The sequence below is a fragment of the Salminus brasiliensis genome, chromosome 2 (genome assembly GCF_030463535.1).
Source record: "Salminus brasiliensis chromosome 2, fSalBra1.hap2, whole genome shotgun sequence".
In the NCBI taxonomy this organism is placed as follows: Eukaryota; Metazoa; Chordata; class Actinopteri; order Characiformes; family Bryconidae; genus Salminus; species Salminus brasiliensis.
Window position 1 is genome coordinate 58,788,817 of NC_132879.1, and position 8,800 is coordinate 58,797,616.

Consider the following 8,800-nt stretch of genomic DNA (forward strand, 5'->3'; position numbering starts at 1 on the left):
GCACAGCAATTAGCAAACGTGCTCTGATGTACCAAAAATAATATGGTCATTAATCAATGAGCTCAAAATAATCTACACCTGCTGAACAGCGAAATTACTCATGTTAACCTGAGAAAATGAGACTAACTTAAAGTTGATGAACTGGCACGTTACATGGCTGAACATACCTTTAGCTAGCTGACGTTACGTTAGCTATGGTGTTAGCAAACATTTTCTCTCTTTTGACTCTAGTTTTGACTTTGCTTTGCCTAATTTCCCACTCAAACTACTAAAAGGCACACTGACTTGTAATCTCTATCTAACTCATGTTAACCTGATGTGACCTGTGGTAGTATAGCAACACCAGACTACGCCACCTGGGGAATTTCACCCCAGGAAATATTCTATAAATCTGAGTAATAAAAAGCACCTAGACACACAGGTAAGCCTGAAAAATATTCAGAGACATGGATTGAGGTAATTAGAAAGGTTTATTCACCACCATGTATAAAATCACTCATTTATTAATATTATTTAAAATTAGCAACAAACACAATAAGAAAAATAAACAAAGAATATAATAACAAAATTACAGGAGCTCCAAAGAACTGGGATATCGGCTGTGGGCGTCCAATTACAGGTGGCCTAGCCCTGTCTGCATGCTAAAGTCTCCAATACACACACACACACACACACACACACACACACACACACAAGCAAAAGTGCAGTGCACGTGAACTCACACCACAGCAAGTAAGGTGCCAAACCACGAGTGAACAGACAGGAAAGGAGATCCAGATGTCCTATAAGAAGAAGAGACACAATTAGAATCCACAATGGCTCTGATCACTGGAACCAGAGGACTCCCCACAGCCAGAATGATTTCCCACAAATAGCCAATAATAATAATAATAATAATAATAATAAACAAATTGTGTTCTTTAAAATATTCCACACGATAAACCAAAAACTGCTGCCAAATGAAATGAAACAGTAAATCAATTAACCAAAAATGCACAGCATAAAGCCATCAATTGATAACCAAATCATTAAATGCAAAAATAACAAAATCAATTCAAATAGAACAAAACAACCAAGCAGCAAAATAATCAAGCAAAATAATAAACAAAAGCAAATCAAAATAAAACTAGGAAACAAAATAGAAAAAAAACAAAACCAACCAAACAAAACAGCAGCGGCTCCAATTTCACCATGTAGGTATTAAACATTTATTATTAAAACGAGAGATGACGAGTAGCTGCTTTCAGGTCTGCACGTCCCAATAGTCCGGCGCCCCCTGGACTGGTCAGTGGCGACGCTCACACAGGACGCTTTAGCTGCTGCGATGCACGAGCTCACACCCAGTTAGCTGCTGCACCAACCCACATTCCCCTCCTGTTAGACGCTGTCTCAGCACAACCTGCTTACAGGAGCGCTGAAAGCGCAGTGAATCCCCAGCACATGGCTACAGTGTTGAAGCTGTTTCCGAGAGCTCTGTGCTAATGCACCACAGACTCAGAAGAGGGGGGAGCTTGCATAGACCGGCAGGCCAACACACCGTCTGATGACCGTCGCCGAAGTCACAACAGACCCCAGCAGAATGAAGCTCTCCCTACACCCAGCACCGCCGTGTGTGTATAGGCTAAAGCTAATGCTCACCCCCGCAACGCACTGTTTTGTGTTCAATTTTACTCAGTATTTTTAGGTTTATGTACTGTGACAAAAACACATATAAATACAACTGAGGTCTTTCAATAACATTCATTCACACCACACAGTTAATTTATTACATGAACAAATTGTGTATATGTTTACATTCTTACTTAAAAAATAATAGTTATCACATCATTTTAATATTACAGTGTAGATTGTATGAGCATTAATTAAATATATTTTACTACACCAAAAAGTTTGTTTTTTCAGTATAGCAGCTCTCCATTCACACAGTGTCAGAGCGTCATACTAAAACCTCCCTCAGCTGTAGAGGAACTGCTCTGACTCAGAAACACACACTGATCTGAGAACAGCTGCTAAAGCTGCACTCAACTGAACTCATCACCTCCAGAACACTACAGTAGTGAGCATGTTCCTCTCTTTGGGGAGTTTTCCTCACTGTGGAACAGGGATTTTCACCACTAGATGGAACATCTCACTAGTAGCAGTGAAGCAGCAGCAGATACACACTTAGGAGATTACACACACTCTCACAATCAAGCGTTCACAAACTCAGTTTTCGAACAGTTTTACTTGAAAGCTAAAAAATGGAAACAAGATTTTCCTTCTCATCCATAGTCTTCCTGAACTTAAAGTAAAAGCCACGCCCCTCATTAATAATAATAATATCTCCTAATAAAATCTCCCTGATTACATTTACATGTATTAGTTTAACACACTCTTTAGGTTCCCATAAACTCTGTAATGGTCTGTAATCTAAAAGATAAGCCCTGCCTGAGCTCAGTTTCATTATATTAATGAAATTTAGAAACTAAGTAGGTCTAGGTAGGTAAGAGGCCATGGGGAGGTAGAGGTCATTAGATGTCTAGAATGACAGAATCAGAGCTTTGTATCTGATCCTTGCCACAACAGTGAGCCAGTCTGGTGATCTCAGTTAAAAAGACACTTGGGAGAAGTTACTGACCAGCTGAGTAGAAGAGAACTATCCACAGTTAGGAAGTGATGTATTCTTCTGATGTTTTAAAAACTCTTCAGGATCTGATCATAGATGTGAACACATAAGTGATCAGAGAACTGGTCATGATGAATCACTGTGTGATGGATAAACAATGAAGGAGTCAGTGCTGATAGAGAGATCCAGTTTCTGGTGAATGGATCAGTTCTGCTTTGCTGAGATTCAGTTTCAGGCTATGGATCTCCACCTAGAAAGAAAGTTCCAGAAGAGGAGTACCAATGTTCTGCACTGGATTTAGGTAGAAGGAGGAAATGAGAACTTCAGCTGGGTTTAATCAGTGTAGCAGGGATCAGGGAACCCATGGGAGAACATCACTAACTATGTCTACATGTACACAAGAGCTTCAGTATTAGTGTAACTAAGACTGGTACTCTAAAACATGATCATGGAAGAGGGTGGTTTAATTCTCACAGACTGGTTCAGGGTTTCAGTTGAGCTCAACTCTGTACCATCAGAACATGTTGTTGTCCAGCCAACATTAGAAGAAAATGTCCAGATAGATTTGGACAGATAGAACACTTATATCACTCCACTGACCTGCACACAGTTCTGACAACCTTCCTGTGAAAACAGCTTCATAACACCAAAACAAACATAAGTGACCAATAAAGAGAAAAATACTGATCATTTACATCAACTCCACACAAACCAGACTGACCAAAGACATCTGCATGAGTTCTATAGAAGACTAGTCCAGTTATAGCCCTGTTTTCAGCTACAGGATCATCGTCTGACTGAACTACAATGTGGATCCAACTCTTGATGATGCAGCAAAGTTCACACCTGCATGAGTTTCCCCACATTTGGAAACACTGATGAGTTTTTTTCTTCAGAGAGGAAGTTACGTCTCTAATGTCAGTGATCTGTCAGAAACACATCATACTTGTGTAGACTCTGTTGTGTCATGAAGGAGACGTTTCTCATTGTAGTAAAGTCAGACTATTCTTGTGTTCATGTAAACAGGACTAGAACTGGACTAGTCTTTAATACAGCACATGCAGATGTCTTTGGTGGGTCCAGTTTGTGTTGTGTTCATGTGTAGTGATGAATCCAGGTGATTTTGAGTAATAGGAGAACAGAAATGGACCTAAAACTGACCCCAGGGGGACTCCAGTAGTGAGACCGTCATGAGCTTCTAGAACACCTGGTAGCACAGAAGTAAGAACTGAAACCAGCACCACCCACCATCCACCACCAACTACCCACCCATCCAGTTTAACATAAAAAAGAAGAGAGAGAGAGAGAGAGACAGACAGAGAGAGAGAGAGAGAGAGAGAGAGACAGAGAGACAGAGAGAGAGAGAGCGAGAGAGCGAGAGAGAGAGAGAGAGACAGAGAGAGACAGAGACAGAGAGAGAGAGAGAGAGAGAGAGAGAGAGAGAGAGAGAGGGCAGTGGGGTGAAGCTCAGATTTGCATGAACAGGCCTGAGTCGTCCTCTTTCCCCCAGAATAGAGCAGCACTTTCACCAGATGTTCAGCTTCATTCAGCCAAACTCACTCAAGCACAACACACACAGCACTGCACTGAATCTGCAGCTAAACACACTCTCTACCAACACTGATAATGAGCATTCATTCCAATAAAAGAACACACAGTGTCCAAAATGAAGCTTTATTTCAGCAGAGCAAAAGCACAGGTACAGCAACAGGACACTGACCAGAGGAAAGACTCAAATATCAGCACTGTGTAGAATTTACACTCTATTGGAGATGCATGTGAAAGCAGCTCTATGATCAATTCTAGCTTGGAGCTGCTAGCCTTCACACATGCTCTTCCTGAAGCTGACTGGCTGATCCACGCTGTCGTGGGAGACTGTGCAGACAAACTCCTCCCCCTTTTCCCAGAGTGCTTTGCTGAGGGTCAGGGTGCTGCTGCGGCTGTAGCGGGCGTTCTTCTCTTCTTCTGCACTGGTCAGAACCCCCTCCCTCACCGCTGAGCCGTCCACTGTCCAGCTGACCTGCGCCCCCTGTGGAGAGTAGCCAGACAGCAGGCAGAGCAGCGAGGCGGACCCCTCAGACAGCTGCAGAGAGGAGGGGGGCAGCAGAGACACGGATGGTTTGTCTGAGGAGCAGAAACACAAAAACATTACTAATGAAAACAACAATAATTATAATGATTATTTTTATTAAAACTGCTTTTATTTAAGCAGTAAAATCTCAGATAAAGTAAATAATTAAGAAATGAGTTCAGCTGCAAATATCATCTGTGTGACGGAGTCCATCTCTCAAACAACCCCCCAAAGTAAGTAAACAAAGACACATGATCTGATAACTTGAAACATTTCTTAAATATTAATATATATTTAAAATACTTCATTAGAAGTTTCCTGTCAGATGTATGGAGGAATCATCCTAATTATACATTTGATTTCACTGGACTATTAATGATGTTTAAATATCATAATCAATACATTATAATCAATAAATCTAAATAAAATCAGGGTAATTTGATCAGATAGCACTCTGAAGTGTTAGATTTAGAGAGACAGCAGGACGACCAGTTAGTAACATGTTACAGTAGTCTAATCTAGAAGTTATGAAAGCATGAAATCTTCTCAGCATCTTATAGGATTAGCATCTGTCTCATTTCCATCAATAATATTCAGTTTAAGAAATATAATTTATGAGGAGCTGAAATGATCAACATCCAGGGTCACACCAAGCTCATCCACTGTAGTGTCTGACTGCACAATAAAACCATTAAGTTCAACAATAAAATTTACCAGCTTAGTTCAAGTGGATTTTGGGTCCAACAGCAACATTTCTGTTTTAGTCAGAATTTAAAAGGAGGACATTTCTGATCATCCAGGCTTTTATGTCTTTAACACAGTCTTCAGTTCTGTGTAACTGTTTCTCTTATTCTGGATAAGATGAGCATCATCAGCTTAAACATGACTTTACATTGTTTTACACAAAAATCTGTAAATAAAAAGAGAACAGTAAAGGACCTAAAATACAGCCCTGAGGGACACCATATCACACTCCTATAGACTGAGAAAGTGCCTTATTTACACTAACTAATGGGGAGCAGTCTGACCAGTATGAAACCACACAAGAACACTGACCATGTTTTCCAGACTGTCCATTAAAATATAAAGGCCAGTAGTATCAAACACTGCACTGTAATCCTGATCATCACTAATGATCGATCATCTGTTAGTCTGATTACTGTCTGATTCTGAAACAGGCTTAGACAGTAACTCTGTATGTACTCAGTCAGACCAGTTCAGTTTGGATTCAGTTAAACCCTGAAAATGATCAGTAATTAATATTGATATTAAACAGTACTGACTTTATCTACAGCTGCTTCATGAGGCTGCTTATGAGGAGAAGGATTTCAATGATTGGAGCTCTGGAAGAAGAAGAGTTACTTACTTTTCACAAACAGTTTAGTTCCTCCACCGAAAGTGTACCACAGTGATAGATTTCAATGAAGCCGTCCTACAAAAACCTCTGTTACACTCCAGTGAACACACACACACACACACACACTCACTGAGATACACACACTTTTAAACTGATGAGAATCTAATATTGATCTGTATCTGATATTTAGACAATTATCTTTGTTGTCTTTTAGGTTCTGGAGGAGTTTCAGTCATTTCCATAGAGAGGTTCCACTTTGCATTATCAGCCCATGCTTCAGTGCTCTGCTAGTGTTTATAGTCCTGTGAGTTTAACACTTCATGACTGAGAGCTGCTGCCCTGCAACTTCACCCACAGCAACCATGACTTTGATCTCCATCTTCATCTGGACTCTCACTCTCTGGACTCAGGGTAACTCAGCTATTTACTTCTGTGGGAAGCAGCAGTAACAGTCCTATTCTGAATAATTTTCAAACAAAGAATTAAATATTCTTTTGATTTCAGTAAAAATAAATGTAAATTATATAAAACTTTTTTTTCTACTTCCACCAGGATCCAGTGGTCAGGTGACTGTGAATCAGACTCCTGCAGAGAAAACTGTTTCTCCAGGAGGTTCAGTTACCATCAGCTGTAGAACCAGCACTGATGTGTATGCTGATAGTGTTCTTGCCTGGTATCAACATAAATCCGGAGAAGCTCCTAAACTCCTGATCTACAGGGCTACCAGCAGAGAGTCAGGAATTCCAGCTCGTTTCAGTGGCAGTGGATCTGGATCTGACTTCACTCTGACCATCAGTAATGTCCAGCCTGAAGATGCAGCAGATTATTACTGTCAGAGTGTTCATGTTATCAGTAGTAGCTGGGTGTTCACACAGTGTTAGAGAGTGGTACAAAAACCCCCTCAGTCAGACTGCACAGAGACTGCACTGCTGCAGCTGGACCTACTGCAGGTGCTGAGGGGGAGGATGATACACACACTAACACACTCTGTGGAGGAGAGGATACACACCTCACTAACACACACCTCAACACACACTAACACACTCTGTGGAGGAGAGGATACACACCTCACTAACACACACCTCAACACACACTAACACACTCTGTGGAGGAGAGGATACACACCTCACTAACACACACCTCAACACACACTAACACACTCTGTGGAGGAGAGGATACACACCTCACTAACACACACCTCAACACACACTAACACACTCTGTGGAGGAGAGGACACACACCTCACTAACACACACCCCAACACACACTAACACACTCTGTGGAGGAGAGGATACACACCTCACTAACACACACCTCAACACACACTAACACACTCTGTGGAGGAGAGGATACACACCTCACTAACACACACCTCAACACACACTAACACACTCTGTGGAGGAGAGGATACACACCTCACTAACACACACCTCAACACACACTAACACACTCTGTGGAGGAGAGGATACACACCTCACTAACACACACCTCAACACACACTAACACACTCTGTGGAGGAAAGGATACACACCTCACTAACACACAACTCAACACACACTAACCCACTCTGTGGAGGAGAGGACACACACCTCACTAACACACACCTCAACACACACTAACACACTCTGTGGAGGAGAGGATACACACCTCACTAACACACACCTCAACACACACTAACACACTCTGTGGAGGAAAGGATACACACCTCACTAACACACAACTCAACACACACTAACACACTCTGTGGAGGAGAGGATACACACCTCACTAACACACACCTCAACACACACTAACACGCTCTGTGGAGGAGAGGACACACACCTCACTAACACACACCTCAACAGACACTAACACACTCTGTGGAGGAGGGGACACACACCTCACTAACACACACCTCAACACACACTAACACACTCTGTGGAGGAGAGGATACACACCTCAGTAACACACAATTCAACACACACTAACACACTCTGTGGAGGAGAGGATAAACACCTCACTAACACACACCTCAACACACACTAACACACTCTGTGGAGGAGAGGATACACACCTCACTAACACACACCTCAACACACACTAACATACTCTGTGGAGGAGAGGATACACACCTCACTAACACACACCTCAACACACACTAACACACTTTGTGGAGGAGAGGATACACACCTCACTAACACACACCTCAACACACACTAACACACTCTGTGGAGGAGAGGACACACACCTCACTAACACACACCTCAACACACTTTAACACACTGTGGAGAAGAGGATACACACCTCACTAACACAAACCTCAACACACACTGACACATTCTGTGGAGGAGAGGATACACACCTCACTAACACACACCTCAACACACACTAACACACTCTGTGGAGGAGAATATACACACTTCACTAACACACACCTCAACACACACTAACACACTCTGTGGAGGAGAGGATACACACCTCACTAACACACACCTCAACACACACTAACATACTCTGTGGAGGAGAGGATACACACCTCACTAACACACACCTCAACACACACTAACACACTTTGTGGAGGAGAGGATACACACCTCACTAACACACACCTCAACACACACTAACACACTCTGTGGAGGAGAGGACACACACCTCACTAACACACACCTCAACACACACTAACACACTGTGGAGAAGAGGATACACACCTCACTAACACAAACCTCAACACACACTGACACATTCTGTGGAGGAGAGGACACACACCTCACTAACACACACCTCAACA

The 8,800-nt window shown here is 42.2% G+C and overlaps 2 long non-coding RNA genes across 2 annotated transcripts; both read right to left on the reverse strand.

The window, feature by feature from the left end:
* Nucleotides 1–451: 451 nt before the first annotated feature.
* On the reverse strand, nt 452–1,591 carry LOC140549595 (uncharacterized). Its single transcript, XR_011979011.1, has 2 exons — nt 1,538–1,591; nt 452–782 (listed from the first exon to the last, which is right to left on the reverse strand). It is a non-coding gene; the product is annotated as an uncharacterized lncRNA (long non-coding RNA).
* Nucleotides 1,592–4,265: 2,674 nt separating this feature from the next.
* LOC140549588 (uncharacterized) lies at nt 4,266–6,438 on the reverse strand. Its single transcript, XR_011979005.1, has 2 exons — nt 6,043–6,438; nt 4,266–4,729 (listed from the first exon to the last, which is right to left on the reverse strand). It is a non-coding gene; the product is annotated as an uncharacterized lncRNA (long non-coding RNA).
* Nucleotides 6,439–8,800: the final 2,362 nt, after the last annotated feature.